The sequence below is a fragment of the Miniopterus schreibersii genome (genome assembly GCF_964146895.1).
Source record: "Miniopterus schreibersii genome assembly, chromosome: 5".
Lineage (NCBI taxonomy): Eukaryota > Metazoa > Chordata > Mammalia > Chiroptera > Miniopteridae > Miniopterus > Miniopterus schreibersii.
The window spans coordinates 22,923,829-22,945,737 of record NC_138106.1 but is presented as its reverse complement, the minus strand read 5'-3'; positions in this window follow the sequence as shown (position 1 = coordinate 22,945,737).

The window sequence follows — 21,909 nt, the reverse complement described above, 5'->3', positions numbered from 1 at the left end:
CCCATTTGGTATTTTTCCGGTCAATTAATCATGAGAGGAAAAGGTAAGTATCACTGAGTGAAGGCTTTAAGAGTTTGCTCTACATATATTTCTGTGTAATTAGCCACCTCAAAATATAACACTTTCACACATTTTATTATAACTCCCAATTTGTAGGTCAAGAATTCAAACAGGGATCAGCTGGTGGATTCTACTGGTCCATGTGGAATTGACTGAAATCAGTCATCTGTTTTTGGTTGGCAGTAGGTCAGGTCTGCACAGGGAAAAATGCCTTCATTCACATGCCTGGCTCCTTGGGAGGCACGACTGAAAGGCTCAGCTACACTGGGGCTGCGGCCTCAGCGACACAGCAATGTCAAGGTTGCCTGGCAGCACTTCTTAAATGATATCTCAGAGCTTCTTAAAACATCAAGGTTTGAGGAATCTTGTAACATAGACCTGGAGCTAATACACTGTCACTTTGGCCGCCGCATTCTGTGTACTAAGGGAGTCACTAAAGCCAGGAGAGATTCAAAGGGCAGGGATTAAATTCTATCACTTCATAAAAGGAGTAGGAACAAAAATGTTATTTATTTTTAATCTGCCACGGAGTTGTTGCATAATTCATCACATTCCGTTCTTCCCACGCTTGTGGTAATGGACATACGCTGATGGAGACTGTGGAAGGGTGAGGCTCTGAGGTCAGGCAGAACTGCACTCAGTTGCTTCCTTGCCAATGAGTGAGTATTGGAAGGAAAGATTAGAGGATGCTTGTTAGAATAGGGGAGTTTATAGGGGACACTCTTAAATAAACCATTAGACAAAAATGGAAGCTTCTGGAAGTGGATAAATAGTGATAAAGAGCCGAAAGAGCCCAAAGTAGGTTGAGGTCAAATTGTGTTCAACTTGAAAACTGATTGAACTTTAACTCCAGGCAATAACAATTCGTGAGTTTGTTTATTGTAAGGATGTAACACAATGCTAGGCACATATAAGCCACTTAGAAAACAATTTTAATAGAATAAAATATAGAAACATTTATTTTCATCAGGCTCTTTTTAATCAGAATCACTTCTCTGGGAAATTGTAAATATCTTTTTGTTTTATGTTCAGAACAGAAAATTCATGAGATATTTAAAATAAACTGTTAAGCTAAGATAGATATAAAGAAATTTATACTTTTTTAAAGAAAATATTTTGGTTTTATTCAAATTGATTTTCAGACTCTGTGGATACATACACACACACAGACAACTAAGAATTGAGGTAACCCTGTGGCTTGAGGCTTGACTTATGTGAATAATTACTTCACTTTGCCTCCTCACTACACATGGGAACATACACTAAATTTTCACATTCTTACATATTGGAAAAAATCCATTTTTCTCTTTTATTCATGGGGGGAATATAACCCCAAAAGCTAAATCTTAGTAATATTTAACTATTGTGAACAAATTTCAGCCCACCTGTTTCACTGATTAGTTTTAGATAGATGTTGTAAAACTACTATTCAAACTTAGAATTTTGAGTTCAAGGTAATGTTTGCCTTCAAAAGCAAACAGTTTTAAACCATGCAATCTTCATTCCAGAATTGAAATGGAAATGGGGCACTGCAATCTTTAGGGAGGTGAAGGAATGCTCAAAGTTCATTAAATAATGTGAGTAGTAATGAGGTTTACACAAATCAAACAGTGTGTTAGGTAATTGTAACGTTGCTTTGTGGTGAACCACCTGTCAGGAAGCACTTCCAGCCGAAGGCTCAATCTGCTCTCCTGCCCCCAGACAATTTCTAATTAGTGTAAACTTCATCTGTGGCAGGCTACCAGAAAATTAAAAATAAAGTTATTTGTAGACCTCTTTGTTTTCTCTATGATGAAGGAAAGTAATTGCTTTATTTCAAGTACTTAGTTTAATTTTTCAAGAAGGCATTTGATATGCAGGATCTAAAAAAGAAAATATAGACATCTTTAGATGTACACAGACACTTAGGAAAAGAATTTTCAGGACAGATCAGCGCTACCGAATCTTTCTTTACATTGATCCCTTTGAAGAGAGAGAGAGAAGAGTAAAGGGAAGGAGGAGGGGGAGGAAGGGAGAAAAAGAAGAGGGGAAAGAGACTAGTGAGAATAATATAAATGGACATGCGCTCTCAATCTACGTACTTCTGCTGTTTCTAATATTTTGAAAATCATTGACAGATAGATATAATTATATTTTATATTTCTCATAGAAAATAAAATGTTAAGCTTCTGTAAAATGGCATATATTTTTCAGTAGAAAGAAGTACAAAGATAAGAGCATATACACAAGAAGGGAACAAGCAAAAAACCTTACGGTAGAATTTGCAAAATTTGCATCTGTGTAAAAGCTAGATATTCTTAGATAAGTTTGACCAAAAGCAATATTATCAGAGACTTAGCCTGATCATACTATAATTACTGCAACCGCACAGATTCCACATCTTTAACCTTAAAGGAATTGCAACTTAGTGATTAAAAGCTTGGGCTATTCTAAAATTTATATGTAATCAGCAGAAATAAGTAGAGATTGATTGATTGAGAAGGAAGAACAAAGCTGGAGGCATCACACTTCCTTATTTCAAAATATATTCCAGTCTGTTGCATATTTCAATGTCTCTAGATCTTTTTTGTTCATCAGTTTTTGTTCATTAGATTCCACATATGAGTGAGATCATGTGGTACTTGTCTTTCTCTGACTGGCTTATTTTGCTCAGCATAATATTCTCCAGGCCCCTCTATGCTGTCTCAAAGGGTAAGAGATCCTTCATTTTTACAGCTGTGTAGTACTCCATGGTGTAAATGTCCCACAGCTTTTTTATCCACTCATCTACTGATGGGCACCTGAGTTGTTTCCAGATCTTAGCTATTGTAAATAATGCTGCTATGAAAATAGGGGTGCAAATGTCCCACAGCTTTTTAATCCACTCATCTACTGATGGGCACTTGGGCCGTGGAACACTACGCAGCTGTAAAGAAGAAGAACCTCGTACCCTTTGGGACAGTATGGATGGTCCTGGAGAATATTATGCTAAGTGAAATAAGCCAGGCAGAGAAAGACAAATATCCCATGATCTCGCTTATAGGTGGAATCTAAAGACCTTAATAAATTGACGAGCAGAATAGATTCAATGACATGGAAGCATAGTTGAGACTGACGAATGGACACGGACAATGGTGGGGAGAGGGACTGGGGAGGGGGAAGGAACGGGGGGGAATGGGTCATTGGGGAGAAGAAGGGACACCTGTAATAATTTAAACAAAAATAAAAATTATAAAAAGTTAAAAAAAAAAAATCTTCCCAAACTCTGTCAAAAAAAAAAAAAAAGAAAATAGGGGTGCATATGCTCTTTCTGATTGGTGTTTCTGTCTTCCGAGGATATATTTCTAGAAGTGGGATCACTGGGTCAAATGACAGTTCCATTTTTAATTTTTTTGAGGAAACTCCACACTGTTTCCCAGGTAGACCTTTTTCTTAGGTAACTGTTCTATAGGAGAGGTCAAAGCAAGAGCATACACATATATGAGCATGTAAAGGCATCATTCTAAGTTTGAACTTACACATAAACCTTAATTATTGAAAAATAGATAAGAAATAGAGGTACTTATTTGATAAATGAGGACAACTGAAAATTATCATTGTGTCAAAGTGAGTGTAATTTCAACCTCCCTTTCCTTCACAAAATGCAGAGATAATTTTATTTTACTGTGGTGATTGTGGAGAAAAATCACCTATCCTTGAATGTCAAGATAAATTAACAGTGTTCTAGAGTTCAAGTATTGAGTGTGACTGTGGCTTGCCAAATATAGAAGCTTTTAGCTAATCATAAGCAAATAACTTGAATAATGTTCAATTATGGGAAAATAAATATAAAAGCTATGTTTGTCAATTATTTCAGTGAATGTCAGTCATATAACTGAAAGGTAAGACATTGCTGTTCTTTGTGTTAATTTCAGGCAGTTTTGCATATTTATGAATGTTTTTCTGAGATTAGATATCAACTCAAGTTTTGAATTTAAGTTACACATTTGACACTACACAAGGCTGACAATGTAGAAGCATCTGATATGCTTTGAAAGCTCCGAAAAAAACTCTTATTAAAAGAAGGGAAGAAGAGGAGGAGGAAGGAGATGATATAAAAAAAGAAAAAAAAAATTAAAAACAAAAAAACATTGTATCAAAAGTACCCACTTTACTCCAGATATCATTCTACAAAAAAAGAAAGATGAATGCTATAGTGCCAAGTGGTTTATTATTGCAATATTATTGCCTTTATTTTCTCTGTAAAATTTTATTTTACCAAATTAGGATGGATCTGTGCAAAATAATTAATGCAACACAATAAAATGATGGGGTTAATCAACATCTTTTACAGAGAAACATGCATACACTGAAGTTTCCAATGAAACAAATTTGGATCTTACTTTTTCAGAAATTATTTACTTTAGTCATAACCATGAATGAACACAAAGACTAGCAAGAAATAAAATGATTTTGGAAACATGAGGCAATCTTAATCTTTACCTGTCTCCCTTAATATCTAAGGTTTAAAAGGTACAAAAAAAAAAATCATACCCGTTATGTCCATGCTAGCAGCCCATAAAACTCAGACAGTAAATGGGTTGGTTATGAAAGTTGAGTACAGTATTAGTGTTTTCTTTAAAAAGACAATTTATTATTTGGTTAGGTATAAAATTGTGCTTCATTACCTTTTTTTCATTATTCAATAAAAAGAAAAGTATTGATATATTTTAGTAAATTTTATTTAGAAACTTATGAAAAGTATCAAGATCTGAAAGCTCTGACTTTACAGATGGTTAATGACAGGGCTAATTTTACATTAGCATTTTTTTTTTCTTAATTCTTTACCAAGTGTTAGATTCTCAAATTTAATACAAAACAAAATAATTTAAATAATTATTTTTTAAAATACTATGTTATGTATGTGTTTATTTTCACCTAATTGCTAAAGCCTTTAAATGCTATAGAAATCTCCCTTAGTTCAGCAACAAATTTCAATTTCTCATGTCTTTCAGAAAATAACTCAAATGATTTCTAGAAAATGCTTAATAATAGGCTTTTGATGATTTTATCAACAAAAATTTGAGATCCAATATTATTCTGAAAACATTGATCATATCTTTGAGATTAATTCAGAGGACTTTATCATAAATGTTATAGTATAGAGAATCCTTTTACATATTCTTTACAGTTAATATCTTTACTGAAGACTCATAAAAAAAGAGTGATCTGTAGTCATATTAAGAAGTATAACATTATTCATGATCCAACTATATAAAGAATTATTCATAACCCAACTAAATGAAGAAGCCACAGTGATTCATTCAGAAATACACCCAATTTTTCAGAATTATCTGAGACTAAAATAAAGAAAACTTCTCCCTCTGTTAAATTTGACTGGCTTTAAAAACAAAAAACAAAACAAAACAAACAACAAAACAGCAAAGAAGAAAAAACAACTAAGGATATTGAAGCCATGATTTTGAAATTTAAAATTAAATGATAAATATCTGGGGGTGAATTAGTTAGAAATTACTCTACATATTTTTTTCAATCTCTCTAGCCACCACTTACTGTATATTAGGAAAGGTTAGTTTACTGATTGATTTGTCTTTTTCCTCTCATCTTTATTGAGGTATAATCAACAATTAAAATTGCATATATCTAAAGTGCATAATGTGATGGTTTGATATATGTATACATTATGAAACGGTTTCTCACCAATGCATTTTTTATATAGATTACATTTCAGTTGGCAGAGTGAAATGCTATATGGAGGGGTTCTAGGCACAACGTTTACGGGAGACGCAGAAATTTTTATAAGGCAAATCTATAAGACAATTATTCCAATTAATTCTCCTTCACTACCCTCAAACCAGCAAGCAACATTTTTAAGCACTTACTGTTTAAACCTTCAAAAAAAATGCCACTTCCTTTTCCTTGCTCATTTGTTAGAGCAAATAGTCTCTAATCCCTCTCATATTTCTGAAAACAATGCAAAATAACTTAATGCTGCTTTTGAAAAACTAAGATGAAATATAAAAATAGATTTTTATTAGAGAATTGTACCATAATAGCATTTAGATTAAAAGGGTATTGTGAAACTTACTATTTTATTAAAACACTTTTCTTTGTTCTTTTTAAAAATACAAATTTTGAACATGAATCCATATAAGAAGTGAACTCCAATATATTTGAAATTCACAATAGGATGGTCTTATATTTTTTGCCAGTAAAGAATTTGAAAAATGGAACACTGCTCTAGAAGTTATTGGAAAGAGACAGATAACAGAATAATTGAATGTGAATGAATACATTAAATAAAAAGATGTAGACTGAGGTGGGATTGCTTTTGTGATCCCTTTCAAAAATGTAAAGCTGATAGGTGAGTCAAAAAAATAGTTCTGTACAATATCTCCTATTTAAGTTCAAATACTAATGGAGGAGAGACCAAAGTCAAATCTAAGTATATAATTTAATACAAGTAGATGAGTCCATCCAAAGACATTTAAAAATATAATTAGTAATTTAGTAAGAGCCTTTTTCTATGAAGATCAGTGCTATACAAAGTAATTGAATTGCATTTGATTTATAAGAGAAAACAAAGAAGTAGTCATCAGCTTTTATTGCTATATCCCAAACAGTTCTTTCTGTAGTGCTCATAAAGCTTCATATGCTCATATCATATTACTGATATGTCATTAGTAAGACTTTTTCTCATCATGTCACTCAGTGAATGACCCAAAAGTAAAACTAAGCAGAAAAGTTTGCAAAAAAGAAAATTCTGATTGAAACTCTCAGTCAGCACTGTGTAAATTCCTGAAAGAGGTAAAATATATATTACTTTATAGTAAAATAATAATAAATTTTGAGTATGTATCATACCTAAATCCAAGTAGAAGTCCTGGTGAAGCAATCATCTCTCTCATTGTTTTGCATAAAAATAATATTTGTGGAGTCTTTAATTTTTTTTTTTTTTACCTGGTGGGCATTCAATACATGTTTATATTCTTTGTTGATGTATTTAGTACATTGTTCCTAAAAAGTGAAAAATTAAACTTAATGTAACAAAGGATCTTTTATGATATACATCAAGCCAATCAAATGCCAGAATTTGTTCGGTTTCTTCTTTTATTTCCATTAAAGAGTACAGGAAGATCCTGTCACAAAATATTCTAGAAAGATAATGTACTCCTTTGTAATTTTATCTTCCAATAATATAACTGAGTCCCTAATATTGGGAAGTCTAACCAGTTAGTTACTGATATGTAACCATTCAACTGAGCACTATGAGCACAATGTAGGCAGTTGGTTTTAAAAGTGCTTAGTTTTGTGGAACTCTTTCTAAAGTTTTTAAAAATGTTTATTGCCTATAACAAAATTGTTTTACCAATATTCCTCACAGTTAAACTTATTATATTCCAACTGCATTGAAAAGCATATATGACAGATACTCTTTGCTTTTTAACTATAGCTTCAGGACTAGATTAACCTGACATTCAAATCCAGAATAACTCATTCTGTTTATGTGACCTTGGATATAATTAGTATTTTTCATATCACTGGTCACCTACAGAGTTAGAATAATTGCACCACCTTTCAAGTCTCTTCTGTGAATGAGATAAATGCAAAGCTTATTCATTATAGGCACTCGAATGGTATTATTTTGCTTTTGATTCAAGTGCTTGCTTTTGTCTATATCATTAAAATAAGTTCTTTGTATAAGTAATTATATGGAAGCATAGCCCAAGAAATGATGGATTATTGTTTCAAAATGTTAAAGAATATCACTATTAAAAATGTAAACATTTAAAAATTGTATCAGTGTAAATTTGTCTAGTTAGAAAAGGTGCTATTTTCTGATTCCATGTCATACCTAAGAAGGCCCAAAATGAGGAACTTAAAAGATTGAGGGTAATTCAGTTATATTTAGCTCTCCAGGATGATTTCAAATGCACACTGATTGCAAGAGCAATAACAATTTCTGCAATTAAATAGGTTGCCTAACTTGGTAAGTACCTGTATTCACTTAGCTGGATTTAAGGTTCTAGAACAGATTATAGAAACTATATAGGAGTGGCTAAAAATTCTGTATTTGCATTCAACAACTCTTATAAATAATGAAGAAGAAAGAAAATATATGATTTACTTTTTTTGAATTTCTAAATTTTTCCCAATATGCTATGCATATTTTATATAATTTGCAAGTCCACAGAACTGCGAGTCCACAGCACTACACAACATAAGTCATATTTTCTATCAGTGTTTTGAAAAATCAAAGAAGAACCATTAACTTATTTTGTGATTAATATTTTCATGAACAGAGTCAGAGTCAGTTAAACAAATAAGCATTTTCATGCATCTTCATTTTGTAGTCATTAAAATATATATATATATATATATACATATATATATACAAGGAAGGGCAAAAATAGGTTTACAGTTGTGAGCACACAAAGTACAGTTCATTCTTGTATTATTTATTAATTATTATTTGCCATATGAACAACTGTGAACCTACTTTTGCCCCACACTGTGTATAGATAGATGAAGTATATAGATAGGTAGATAGATATGCCTCCCCCCAAAAAATGTAAATCATAATGCATAAGATATGTTGGTCAATTGCATTTTTTCATAAAGAAATAAATTTTGGAGCTCACTAGTGTTTTTAAAGTGCAGCAAGGAAAAAATCATGGCACAGAAGTACCTCTTCCAAAGTAACTTCATATGAAAAAATATTCAATGAATTCAGGCTTATCACTATGTGTCTGAATCTAAAATATTTCCTAGCTGATGGTGCTCTTTGGTGTCTGGTTTCTTCTTAGATTTCAAAATTTATTACTTCCCTGCTAATTTCTTTGTCCGCCTCTATCCCAGAATTACCATGTTTATGGGTGCTGTGTTGAGTCTATCTTTTGTAAATTTGTTTGGTTTCTTCATTAGGAAGAAATATTCAGGGGTAATATTAACAGGAGAGATCAAATATTTTTGTCTTTCTTTTGATACAACATCTTTCCTAATTCACCAATAATAAGACTCTTCAAAATGGGATTCAGAATTTGAAAGAAAATATGTCCATGAAATACAATGTGTGTTAAGCAATCTTTATACATTGTTTTGTTTTTTGTTTTTGTTTTTTTCATTTTTTTAATATAGTATGGTTTAGTGGGAAGTCTAAGATAGTGGCCTATCAGTTAGTGGCCTAAGGGGAATATATGCAACCTTAATAAATCATAGATGAAGACTAATCTAGTTCATAAATTTTTGACCATCCACCCAGAAATGTGTGGCCAAATGTATATATGGCCATGAGGAAATATGAAAATTTTTAACAGAAATGCCTCTGTAGTATTTTTATGATCTAGAGGGTGATGCAAAAGTTGATGGACAAATAGATCAATCAAAGGATATTAAACAAATGATTGGTAAATAGACAAAAAGAAGGGTGAAAAAGACAAGAAGGCCAAATGGAGAGAGTGGTAAAGGAAGAAGCATGGCTTTGGACGTGGGTTTCAAAGAGTTTCTAACCAAGTGGCATTCTTTTCTTTTTCCCCCTTATTGGAATGACTTATTCATAATTATCTTTCTCCTCCAATTATGCCTATTGTGGGAACTGACTATGGCCTTCATTACTTTCTCAGTTCCTGTTACTAGTTCAGCTATTCTGCCCACAAATTTATTCCCTAGGATATTACAATTTCCTGAAGTCCCAGGACCCCAGTTTCATTTGTATATGATTATTCAGGCCAATAACATCTCCTACAATTTTTCTAGAATTTTCAAATATTGCCTTTGCTGAAAAAGGATATAGTAGAAATAATGATACCCAGTGTATTTTTGTTCACATACACAGAATGTGAAGAGTGATTAAGATGCTGATTTATTCAACTCTAATATATTATTTGAGATAATTGTACCTTTAATTTCAGTTTGATCCTTATTTGCTCAGAATTGGATCATAGAGCAATGCAACAAAACAGAGAAATGAAATAAATAATGAAATCATGCATATCTAAGATTTATATTATGATAAAAGTGAAATGTCAACCTAGTGAAAAAATGAGCTATTTCATAGTTAGTATGCTTTTCCAATTAGCTTTTAATGTGGCAAAATTTATTAGAATTGGCATTGCTGTTCAGGGAAGCCTAGTTCTAAACTAAAAGTTTCCTCCACTTTAACATTTTGCCTTCTTAAGTAGAAAATTCAATGACAGTTTCTGATTTTTTTAAAGACAATTTTTTGGAAACTCACTAAATTTCAAAAATTAAAATAACCTGCATATAGCCAGTATTAACATGGTGTGTTATTTCTGCCAGTCGCTTATCTTTGCATATCCAACTATATATTTTTATGAAATTGAGACTGTAGCTGATAGATATATTATTATTGTATTATATTTTTAACTCAACATTCTATTTTGAATCTTTTTTCCTTAAAGTGACAATTTTTCAAATTCTTATTTAACCTATATATTTTCTCTTCAGAATTTGACTTAAATTACCACTCTTTTTCAGTATTCCTTAGGAAAAAGTAATGCTCTCTGGGTTTTCCTTATACCACATTGAATATCTGTTCTCACTCACTTTTGCATTCTCCCCCTTCTCTGTCCATTTAAATATGGTAGTCCTTCAGTTTCAAGTTTGTTTCTTTGTACTTCTCACTTTAGAATCTCTCTTTGAGTGACTTTATCCAGCATCATGCCTTTAATTACCACCTACATGTTTACTGAGTAGCTCCATATAGATCTTCTGTATGCTTGGCCAAAACTGAACTTAGGTTTCCTAACAAGCAATTATTGTCTTCCTTATTAAAATTTCCCATTGCCTTTTGATGTTTAAATTCTTCAGTATATTATATAAAGCCCTTCAAAATCTTGTTTCTGCCTGCTCCTCCATTTTTCATTCTTGCAATCTCCATTCTCCGTGTACCAGTTTTATTATTTTGCTTCAAGTCCCTGTGTTTCCACACTTCTATGTATTTGAACATTTTTCCCCATGAAATGTTTCCCTCCCACCAATTTTCTGGTTAATTAGCTCATTAATACTCTTATAACAAGTACTTAAGTTAAATTTCTCTAATCAGTAGACTCTGAACCAAATAAGACAATACTTCAGGACGGAGTTCCATGTTGACCCTTTCTCCTTCCATAATATGCTTCTTTTACATTTATTTTAGGAATTATAATACTTTGATAATATCATCTATTTATCATATATTATTTAATTTGGTGTCTTCGTCACCTAAAATTGCGCTTGGCAAAGAATAAACAAAATCCTTTTTGTGGTTAAATAAAGAGATCATTGAATATTGTCTTACTTTCACTAATCAGAAATATCTTAATGAGAAATTAGTACAGTTTTTTAAACTATTGGCAAAAAGAAATATTGAATATTGATTATTTTGTTTTTAAACTTATTATCTTTGCAAACTCCTTCTAAAATATTGTTGGGTTGTAGCTTTATCCCATTTGAACAGCTTCCTTTAGATAAATTAATGTGTGTATAATTTGTACCAAAATTATTTTAAGAAGTTCATTTGGAAGTTAGCTCAGTCAAAATTATATACTTCATGAGCTCATTATTCAGATTTTTTCATTTGTCATGGCACTGTTACTCTTTGCTTGGTCTGCTTTTGAGAATATAAATGAGTAACTTAAACTTAGTCTTTGTATGCTAAGCCAGTCTTAGAAATGCTTTCTGAGAAAAATTTTGACTTTGTTTACAATAGTATTTGTTTTATTTACTGTTTGTTCCAACTATCTGGTCAAAACATTGAGAGGGTTTAGAGCAGAGAGCCTAGTGTGGACCTAACAAATTAATGCTTAATCAAAGAAGCACTCTCTTACTTCCAGTCTGTGGTGTAGAAACGTTGGATAAAGGCTCCAACAAAAGAAATTAATCAAAGTCATCACATAAAGAAATCAATATCAGGAAGAAAATGGAAAGCAACTGTGTTCCATTTTCTACTAAGTGGTAGGAAAGATTAATTTATAGCTCAAAGAAGTTGAGGTCATCATAAGGAAGCAATTATTTATCAGTTGGTATTATAGCTATATCAAAAAATATTATGGTATACTGCCCAGCCAGTGTGGCTCACTGGTTGAGCATCAACCCAAGAACCTGGAGGTCACAGTTTGATTCCAGGTCAGGGCACATGCTCCGGTTGCAGGCTCTATCACCAGTAGAAGGTGTGCAAGAGGTAGCCAATGGATGATTCTCTCTCATCGTTGTTTCTGTCTCTCTCTACCTTCCTTTCTCTGCAATCAATGATAAATAAATATATATATATATATATATATATTATGGTATAGACATAAATATTGGTGTTTTAAAAATAAAGTTATTTTAACAATATGGTTTCAGTTCAATTCTAAAAGGAAATGAATAGATTAAATGATCACTTTATTCTTTTTATATGTGTAATTCAGCATTCCCATAATTTTACATTTAGGTTTGCAATTAAACATTGCAAATGGAGTAGCATAAGACTTTTAAATCACACTGTTCTCTTTTCTTGCCATGATGAATTACTTTTATTTTTATTAAATAATTCAATGGTGTTTCAAATCCAATGAGCATAAACCTTCTCTTATTTTTTTGTCTTAAAACATCATTGCGTTGTGTAGTGCCTACTCATTGTCAGTAAAGGAAACCTGAATTCTAAGTAACATTTTTGCCACTGCACATTTAAGTGTTTATGGCTTTTTTTTTCAGGATGTATAACATGAAACCAAACTATGTAATTATTTATTTCTTTTTTTAACACTAGAATTCTAATCTATTTAAATTAATATTTCCATATCCCAATAGGATTTTCAGAAAACCTCTCAATAACCTGTATTTCAAAGTATTTAAGAGTAAGAAATATATATTCATTTAATCCTGATGAAAAATACATAAGGCATGGGCATTTTTATCTCATTTGGCAGGTGAATAAAAAATCTCAGTAAAGCTAAAATAAAAAAAATTTAAAAATAAAAACTTGCTCTAGGTCAAGCAAGTAGTAAGAAAAGAAACCAGATGTGAACTCAGGAAACTCAAAATACAAATTCATTTTTCAGTTTATAAAACAAAACTCAAAGCTATTCTCTTTTTCAAATTCTGTGATTTTATTTTACTCTAACATTTTTTGTCTTTAATTTTATCTATTCATTTCTTATATAAGCATTTCCTATATTAATAATAACACAAGATTTCTAATTGTCTTATAATTTCCCCATCACATTCATTATTAATGTCTGAGTTATTATTCATAAGGGTATATTTTAATAAGTCCAAGAAACTCTTGGTATGGACTCTGATTTTTGTTTTTTAATTTTCAATGCTGGGTTTCCTGTCTATAAAAGTCCTCCTTGCATGTGCAGAACATCTTACTAGCATTTCAGTGCACACAAATCTCTAAATCACTGCATAAATCCTCACAGCAAAATAGTTGTTAACTTCCTTGCCCTTTAAGGTCAGCAAGTTCAACTTCTTAATTGCTGTTCATTCATGTACTTGAATTAAAAAAAAGTCACTATTTTACTGAAAAGATCAGGAATTTCCATTGATATCAGTGCATTGTACAAATTATACAAGTCCTCAAAGCAAGTGAGAAATTTCTCATGTAATTTTGGAAAATCTTACCTTTTAAGTAGCCTGTTGCCTAAGAAGAAATACAGCATTACTGTCTGACATGTCCTCCTAATCACAGGTGTTCTGCATCCTTGTTGTCCTACCTGACAATTACAAATAATTAACATTTATTGTTTAGATGCTAGACAACCAATGTTAAAGTTTATTTTTTAAATGGAAAATCTAAATACTTATAGAAATTCAAGAAAAGAAAAACATATACATATCATTTTTGAAACTCAAGTGAGAGTATTAATAAGTATATGTATTTCCATGATATTGTATGGAGAATGTCAGCTCATAATTGATTGGATCACAAGAAAAATATAATAGCTAAATCTATTTTAAACTTTATACATTTAACTAAAACAAGTATGAATTTCTAAATAATATTTTTACCCACAGAATCAGCATAAATTTTTCTGAACTAAAGTATAAAAATAATTGGGTTTTTAAAAAATATTCTGTCTGTCTCTAAAATTAGTCCTTTGGGATTTTTTTAATTCTTTTTTTTTTTTTGTGGGGAGGGTACAAATTATATTAGTGAAATCAAATAACTTTAAAAAGAATTTATTAGTAATATATGCAAACTAGTGTGGTAAAACATATAATTGTGATTGAATAACATAATTAGACAAATATTAACATGTTAATATCCATGATATATTTTAATAACACCTGTATTCTAAAAGGGCAAACACACAAAAAATTAAAAATGAATGAATTCAAATATATTGAAATACACTATATTTTCACAAAGACATTTATCTTGATACATACCTTATTTAAAAAGTTGTAAATCTATAGTAAATAAATCCATAAAACAACAACGTGATTTGTTAGACTATTTTTAAACCTTTATTAGCCATACTTGACCCTGCTATTGAATGTTTTAATAATGTAATATGTATCCTGTATATGTAAAATCATAGTATGTCTGGGAAAGCATTTAGAATTAAACCACAAAAGCATGCCTAGATTATCACTCATAATTAAACCAAGTGAATATGTATGATGTATGCTTTGATGCAGTTGCTTACAGCTTAAAAAATCAATATTTTTAATCCAGTTTAGTAGTATTTTAAGCTGTCTGCCTCAAATGCTGAATAATATATAACTTTGTGGTTTTCCCATATACCACATTTTCCTTTTTGGAACATCAACAATATTGCTAAGTGGTTTAAAATCATATGTAAAATGTAAAGCCACAAGATATGGCAATTTCTAATTAAATATAAGAAACCACCACTGATATATCAGAAAAAGTCATGATGTGAATTTCAAACTAGATCATATTTCGAAATACTGTCCTCTCATTGTGAATTTTTAAAACAATGAGTACATAGCATTTTATTATAGGGTGTATTTTGGATACTTGGTGACCACATATCCTGTATGAATAATACGAGATGTATGTATATTTAAGTATTATGAAAAACAATCCTTAAAATTGAGAATTTTATTTGGGTTGCATATTACTTTGTAAGTTTGTATTTTCTTGACAGCTAAAGTTAGGTGGTTTTGGGGGTTTTTTTGGCATCCTATTTTATTCTATTTAGGTGTTAATCAGGTTTTGTACTGCTTTACCTCAAAAACTTTAAAAACCCAAAACCAGTCAACTTTGACTAACGCATAAAACATACTGGTGTTTGTTTTTGGAGTTCTTCTTTTTTTTTTTTTAAATCTGATTTGCTAAGAATAATTTCAAAGATCTTATAGTCTGAAGACACTAAAATTCTCTTTCAGAAGGACGGGTAAGTTAAAATGAATTAATTAAATTCTAAAACTCAACTTGGGGAAATAAAGCACGTGTTTTAATAAACAAAACTAAGTGTGTGTGTTAAGTGGTTCTGTCAGAGTTCCCTACACAGCAAATCGGGCTCTCTTATTTTTGGCAGTGTTTCCATCAGACTGTATTATACAATCTTTTATATTGTTGGTCTTCATAAGAATTATTCACTTTACCTTCATCATCAGAATATCTTACAAGCTCATAAAATATACATTCTTAAAGAGAGAATAGATTGCGCTATCTTCTTGTGGCTTCCTTTGCAAATTGTCAGTAGCCAGAGGCTCAGAAACTATAGGGATGACATCAGTCTGCTGTATTTTAGACGCTGTCAGATATTTTGAAAAATAAGGGAATGTCAATAGATCAAATTAAGAAGGTCAAAAGCAAAGGGAAACCAGTAATCTAACCAAATATAATTCATTGTTGTAATGTACGTTTAAGAGCCAAATGTGTTTGTTACAGGGATATTATATAAGAATAACAATCCCTATGCCTACAAAATTTTCACTATTTGCCTCCCAAAAGATCCCCATATATAGTCCTTCTGCATGGTGAAGGGAAAACTGAACTCTTTTGTGTTTATAGTAAAAAATGTTGAAGATATTTAGCTGCTTTTATATTCTGAAAAGTGAATGAACAATGGAGCTCTAAGCACGGTACAATAGGAGCGGGGGCCTGGGAGTGGGGGCTGGCAATTTGGGCTGTACATTAGCACTTACGAGCCACTGTGGTAACATTTCCTGCGCTGGAAGAGGTCATTTACTAAATAGACTGTGAACTGAGAGAGCAAATGCACAATCCCAGATGTAAGCTGGTATTCCCTTCTCACAATTAGGACCAAGCATGGTTTGAAAACATTTCAACTTCTTGTAATTTACTTTTAATGTCCCATTTTTTTTTTCTTTAAGAGCATTTATTTTCATCATCTTCATGTAATGTTTTTATTTCAGTAGGTAGGTAAGGAAAAAAAACACATTTTGAACTTAATCAAGGATGACTGTGTGTTTTTATATAGCGTAGGCTTAAAGTAACATTCTAACAATTAATAGAGTATGGAAAGTTACAAATGAGAAAAGTTCTGTAGGAGACTAATTTACAAATTTCAGAAGAAGTTCTCTTTGAATAATGAATAATAATGAATAAGTTCTCTTTGAAAATATATTTAATGATATTTTCAGTTTTTCATTTCCACTATATAAAAGAGAAAATTGAATCTCAACACTCTCCAGTAATCTTGAGACATAATATTTTATCATCATTTACTAAAAAGGAAGATAGCTCCTGGTTTTACACTAATTTTTCACAGACTAAATCAAAAGAAGGTATATTTTTAGCCTAATAGATAAATCTATTTTTTGTTATATGCTTACCTTTGTGGTAATCAAAGCAGGTAGGAATAATCTTGAGTGCATTTCTTTGCAACCAATTATCTAAAAATATATAAAAACACTTTTGTGCAATAGTTCTATTACTTTGAATTTCTGTCTGCCTTAATATTTCATTTCCATGTGAACAAATTTTGAGCACATCAAAATGCTAATCAGTTGTCAGAATAATACAGTATTCCCAAGTAGAATTCTCTTCTGTGGCAGCAAACAGTAAGATCATCTTACATAACCTAGAATAACATTTTTGTCCTAATTGGCAGAGTATAACTATCATTTCTTTGTGTTTTCTTGATGATTATGTGATCATTAGTAACGTTTGTGGATAGTTCATTTGATCAATGAGCTTTCCATTTGTATGTTTGAGTATTTAAATGACACAGCTATAGTTTTTTGTGTTTTTGAGGGTTTTTTCCAAAATGGACATGGCTTTTTTAGCCTATTTGGAAAGAATTATAGGGTTGACTGATGATTTCAAAGGTCTTATAAGGCCTCCTTCCTATACACGTATAATTAACTAGATTCTAAAAGCATAGGCACTAGGGGCTCTGAATAGTTTGATTTTATAATTGCAATATTTCTCTGAGTGACAAGCACAAAAGTTCTTGGCAGTATTTAAAATATGAAGATGTTTCATAGCCATGCTATTTAACTTCTGCTGTTTTCCATAATTGTATTCTCCTTTTATTAATTAGGTGTTGTGCTTACTGTTTTTGATTTATTAAATATGCTTAATGGAGAAAAAATATGAAAAACTAAAATAAAAAATTAAGATTCATAATCCCTCTTACTATTTTCTAGATATAATGTTTGGTAGTCTTTGTTTTTACATTCGTATTTTGCTTAATTTATATCATACTCAATTTTTACACATGAGAATTTGTGAAGTCATTACAATTTTTCATATATAACATATATTATAATATTAATTACAGTATTTCATTGCATATATCATTTATTAGCAACTCTGCTACTATTGAACATGTAAGTCATTTCTCATTTTCTTGTTATAAATTACCCTGCGATGATCATCTTTGCCCATCTATCTTGGTATGCATGCTTGCCTTTTTAAAAACAATTCATTACTAAGATAAAACCGCTGGCTCAAGATTGTTGGGATTTTAATGGTCTGGTACAAATAATCATACTATTTGTATCAAGTCCAATCCTATTAACAGTCCGTCTACAAGTTCATGGAAAGGTTTGCTTGCCATTGTACATTTTTATAACAAATAAAATTTGTTTTAATAGTTGCTAAATTGATAGAAATTACATCTTTGATTCCCAATGAGATTGAAAATGTTGCATATTGTTTATTTACTTAATTGTGAAAGGTACCTTTATATAAATTGCTGTTCCTTTATTATCTTAGAATTTCAGTTCATATGGCTTCTAATAACACATTTTTAAAATTTATCCATTTGTAAAAATACTTTTGTATTTTCTGTTTAACTTAATATTTTTAGATGTTTTCAATGTGCATTTGCTTGCATTTTTAGTCTTTTAGAATTTTCTTCCTAACATAACTTATTTAAATTTTCTACTTTATATACTCTTATTTATCTACTTATCTACTTATTCAACAAATACTGTTTGAGTATTTATTATGTCATACCATGTGCTAGACACTGGAAATAGCACATACCCTTGAGGATTTTATGACCTAGTAAGGCAAGAAACTACAGAATCACCATGAAAAGTATATAGTAGTACTAGAAATAGTGTGAAAAATATAATGGCATGTATGAACAGAGTGGAAAGAAAACACAGAGGACATCATCTGGTCGAAACTGGGGAGAGTGAGAGAGCACTTCTTATAGGATACGATCCTTGCAAACCTTGAATTCTGAGGAGAAATTAGCCTGGGGTGAGAGAAAAGACAGGCACCAAGGAAGATGTAACCATTTACACAGGTGCAGGCAAAGCCACACAATCTGTCAGATCTGCTATGGGGGCTGCTGGGGGAGAGAAAGGTCTAGAATACTGTGAAAAGGAAGCTGTAAGTATGAGGAAGGTCAGATTCGGAAGGGCAGAGCAGAGCGTACTATGGAGCTTGTGCCTTATCTTGAACGGGGGAAGTGGCATCAGGGAGCAATGACTAAGCGCAGGATGACCAGTTTAAAGGCCGCCAAAGCCCAGCCTCTAGCATTATAAATGTCTCTTACACACATTAACCCACTGGAGTCTCAGTTTCCTTTTCTACAATAAGAATGATAACACACACCATAAAATGTTGCTATTATGATTACATGAGATAATATTTTTTAAGAATTCAAATTAGATATAGAGTAGGACCTGAATAAGTGAGATAAATTAATATTAATTAAGGGATTTGATATAAGTTAAAATTCATTGTCTGAAAAATTTTAAACTATTTTACTCTACACATAGTTTGGATAATTTTTTGATGTCCTAAATACAATTCATAATCTGACATCTGAAAATCCCAGTCTAGGAACCTCATAACATCAACATGGACCACTTTTAATCCCTTTACATAATTCTACCCATCAATTTGCCCCTCTTGCTGTACCCCCATCTTAGTGAACTTGTACTGGTCCAACACAGAAGAAACAGAGGAACATCCTAGAATTTTCCCTTTGGTAGTCATTCAATTTCATGTTCTCATATGCAAATCAGCATTCTCTTGTCTATTGTAATTCTAACCTGATATTTATTTATTTATTTATTTATTTATTTATTTATTTATTTATTTATTAAATATATCTTTATTGATTTCAGAGAGAGGAAGGGAGAGGGAGAGACAGAAACATCAATGATGAGAGAGTCATTGATCGGCTGCAGCCCGCAACCCGGGCATGTGCCCTGACCGGGAATCGAACCCCGATCACCTGGATCCTAGGTCGACGCTCAATCTCTGAGCCACGCCCTGGGCTAACCTGATTTTTAAATGTATTTATTTTCTGTTCATTGGTAAGTTGTATTTTTCCCATCTGCATGTTTGTAATTTATCTAAGATTTGGAAAGTAAAAACTTTAACAAACTAATGTTAAAATGTGGCCATTTTAAAAACATCAGCGGTACTGCTGGGTCCTTTTATTTATTTAAAGTCCTGTGCTTACTCTGTAGAGGAATCTTTTGTTTTATTGCTTTGATTTTTGCTTCTCTGGCTGTTCTTGTCTGGCTCAGGATTGCTGTTTCATGAATATTAAATCATATACTCCATCTCAACTTTATTTTTGCTAAGTATGTTAATATTTTTCTGGTTTCCTTCAAAATTCCAAAAGAATTTTTAACACTGACTTGTTTGTCAAATAATATTCAATTTATCACTTTACTGTCATTTACATTGTACACAATATGTCTTTCATCAGACACTGATCATTTCTGATCAAGGTCATAAGAAAAATGCATCACAAATCCTGCAGTGAATATTATTTATTTCTTTAAATTCCCTTCTGTTCATAAGGGAGTGTGTTGGTTTGCTTTCTTAGCATGGTACACTTTCTTTGAACTTTTTTTCACATCTCAATGTTTTTGTATTTTCTGATCTTTAAAGAAAGTGGTCTGATTTTGTACGTTATTAGAATTGTAATTGAATTCTACGTGAATTTATTCAAATTACTGATTTTCCAAAATAAAAGTGGCTACCACTGCTTATCTACTTCTAATTTGTTCAATCAAGTTTACTTGCCCATGGGACACAGAGCGTAAGAAATCAGGAAGTCAGGTCTGCAAAAGTAATTTATTTCACTGGCTTCTTAGGTGATTTCAAAAGACATTTTATGTAGTTAAAACCATTCTCAAGTAGTTCTTGAGAATGACTTGCTCTCCCAGATTGTCCCATGTGCCACCTTTGCCAATAGTTTTTGGTCCCATAGGCCAAAAGAACAATCTCAGGCGGAAGGTAGAAAAGAGTGCACAGAACAATTATTTCATGATCGGGGAAACTTCTTTTATGCCAACTATATAAAAAGTGCATGTTTAAATTTTTAAGAAACTGCCATTTTTTTCCCAAATGGCAGTATCATTTACATTTTCATTCCAATACATGAGAATGACTATTTCCCAATTTTTATTTTGAAAAATAACATTTTCAATTTTCATAAAGTCAAGTGATCAAATTTTCTTTATGGATCAAGCTATTGATGACATGGCTAAGAAGTTTTTGGCCAAGACAAGGCCAAAAATGTTGTCTTCCATGTTTTCTTTTAGAAGTTTTATAGCTTACCCTTTACATTTGGGGCTATGATCCATTTAAAATTAATATTTGTATGTAGTGAAAATATGTATCAAAGTTTACTTATGTATGGATGTCCATTACTACAGCACTATTTATTGGAAAGACTACACTTTTTTCCACTGAATTGCCTTCACAGCTTCATTAAATAATCTGTCCTTATATGTGTGAGTCTATTTCTGGGCTCTATTTTGTTCTAACGATTTATTCATCTATGTAGATCTATCTATGCCATTTAGAAAATTAAAATATACTATTTTAAATATGTAAATAAAGTCATTGTATAGCTTCGATTTTATTAAGTGTTTCCATTAGCGTTATTAGAACTAAGTTGAAATTTTAATGTTAAAAATAATAGTATTTGCAGCTATGCTTAGTAATAACAACTTTAAAGCACTGGGACAACTATATTTGTTACAAATCTAGATATTCAAGTATTTTTCCTCACTACGGTTTTCCGTGTAATTTCTATTTTACTTCATACAAAATTCAGAAGCTCTCATTCTTCCGGGCAGTTTTATTTGTGTTTTACTGAACACAGACTCTCTAAAAGATTTTGCATTGATTTTTAAATGATTTCTCTCTCACAGAAGATACTTAATGGCTATGGCCTTGCGCTTTCATGGGAGACCTTTTGTCACTTTCTGTACCTTGTTGTTCGCTTAGATCTGAATCTGCTGTTTTTTAATGTGTTCTAATCATAACCTTCAGACAATGTGAGCAAAAATGTCTGCTAATTAGGTCCCTCAATAGGAAGTAAGTTCCATGCTGAACTTCCAAATGACTACCCTATTATAATTTTGTGAAGCTTGCTTGAAATAATACCTTAGTAAGCACCACTATGAGCTATTTTTTTTTTTTATTATCAAAGATTTAAATTTAGTTTTAAAATACCC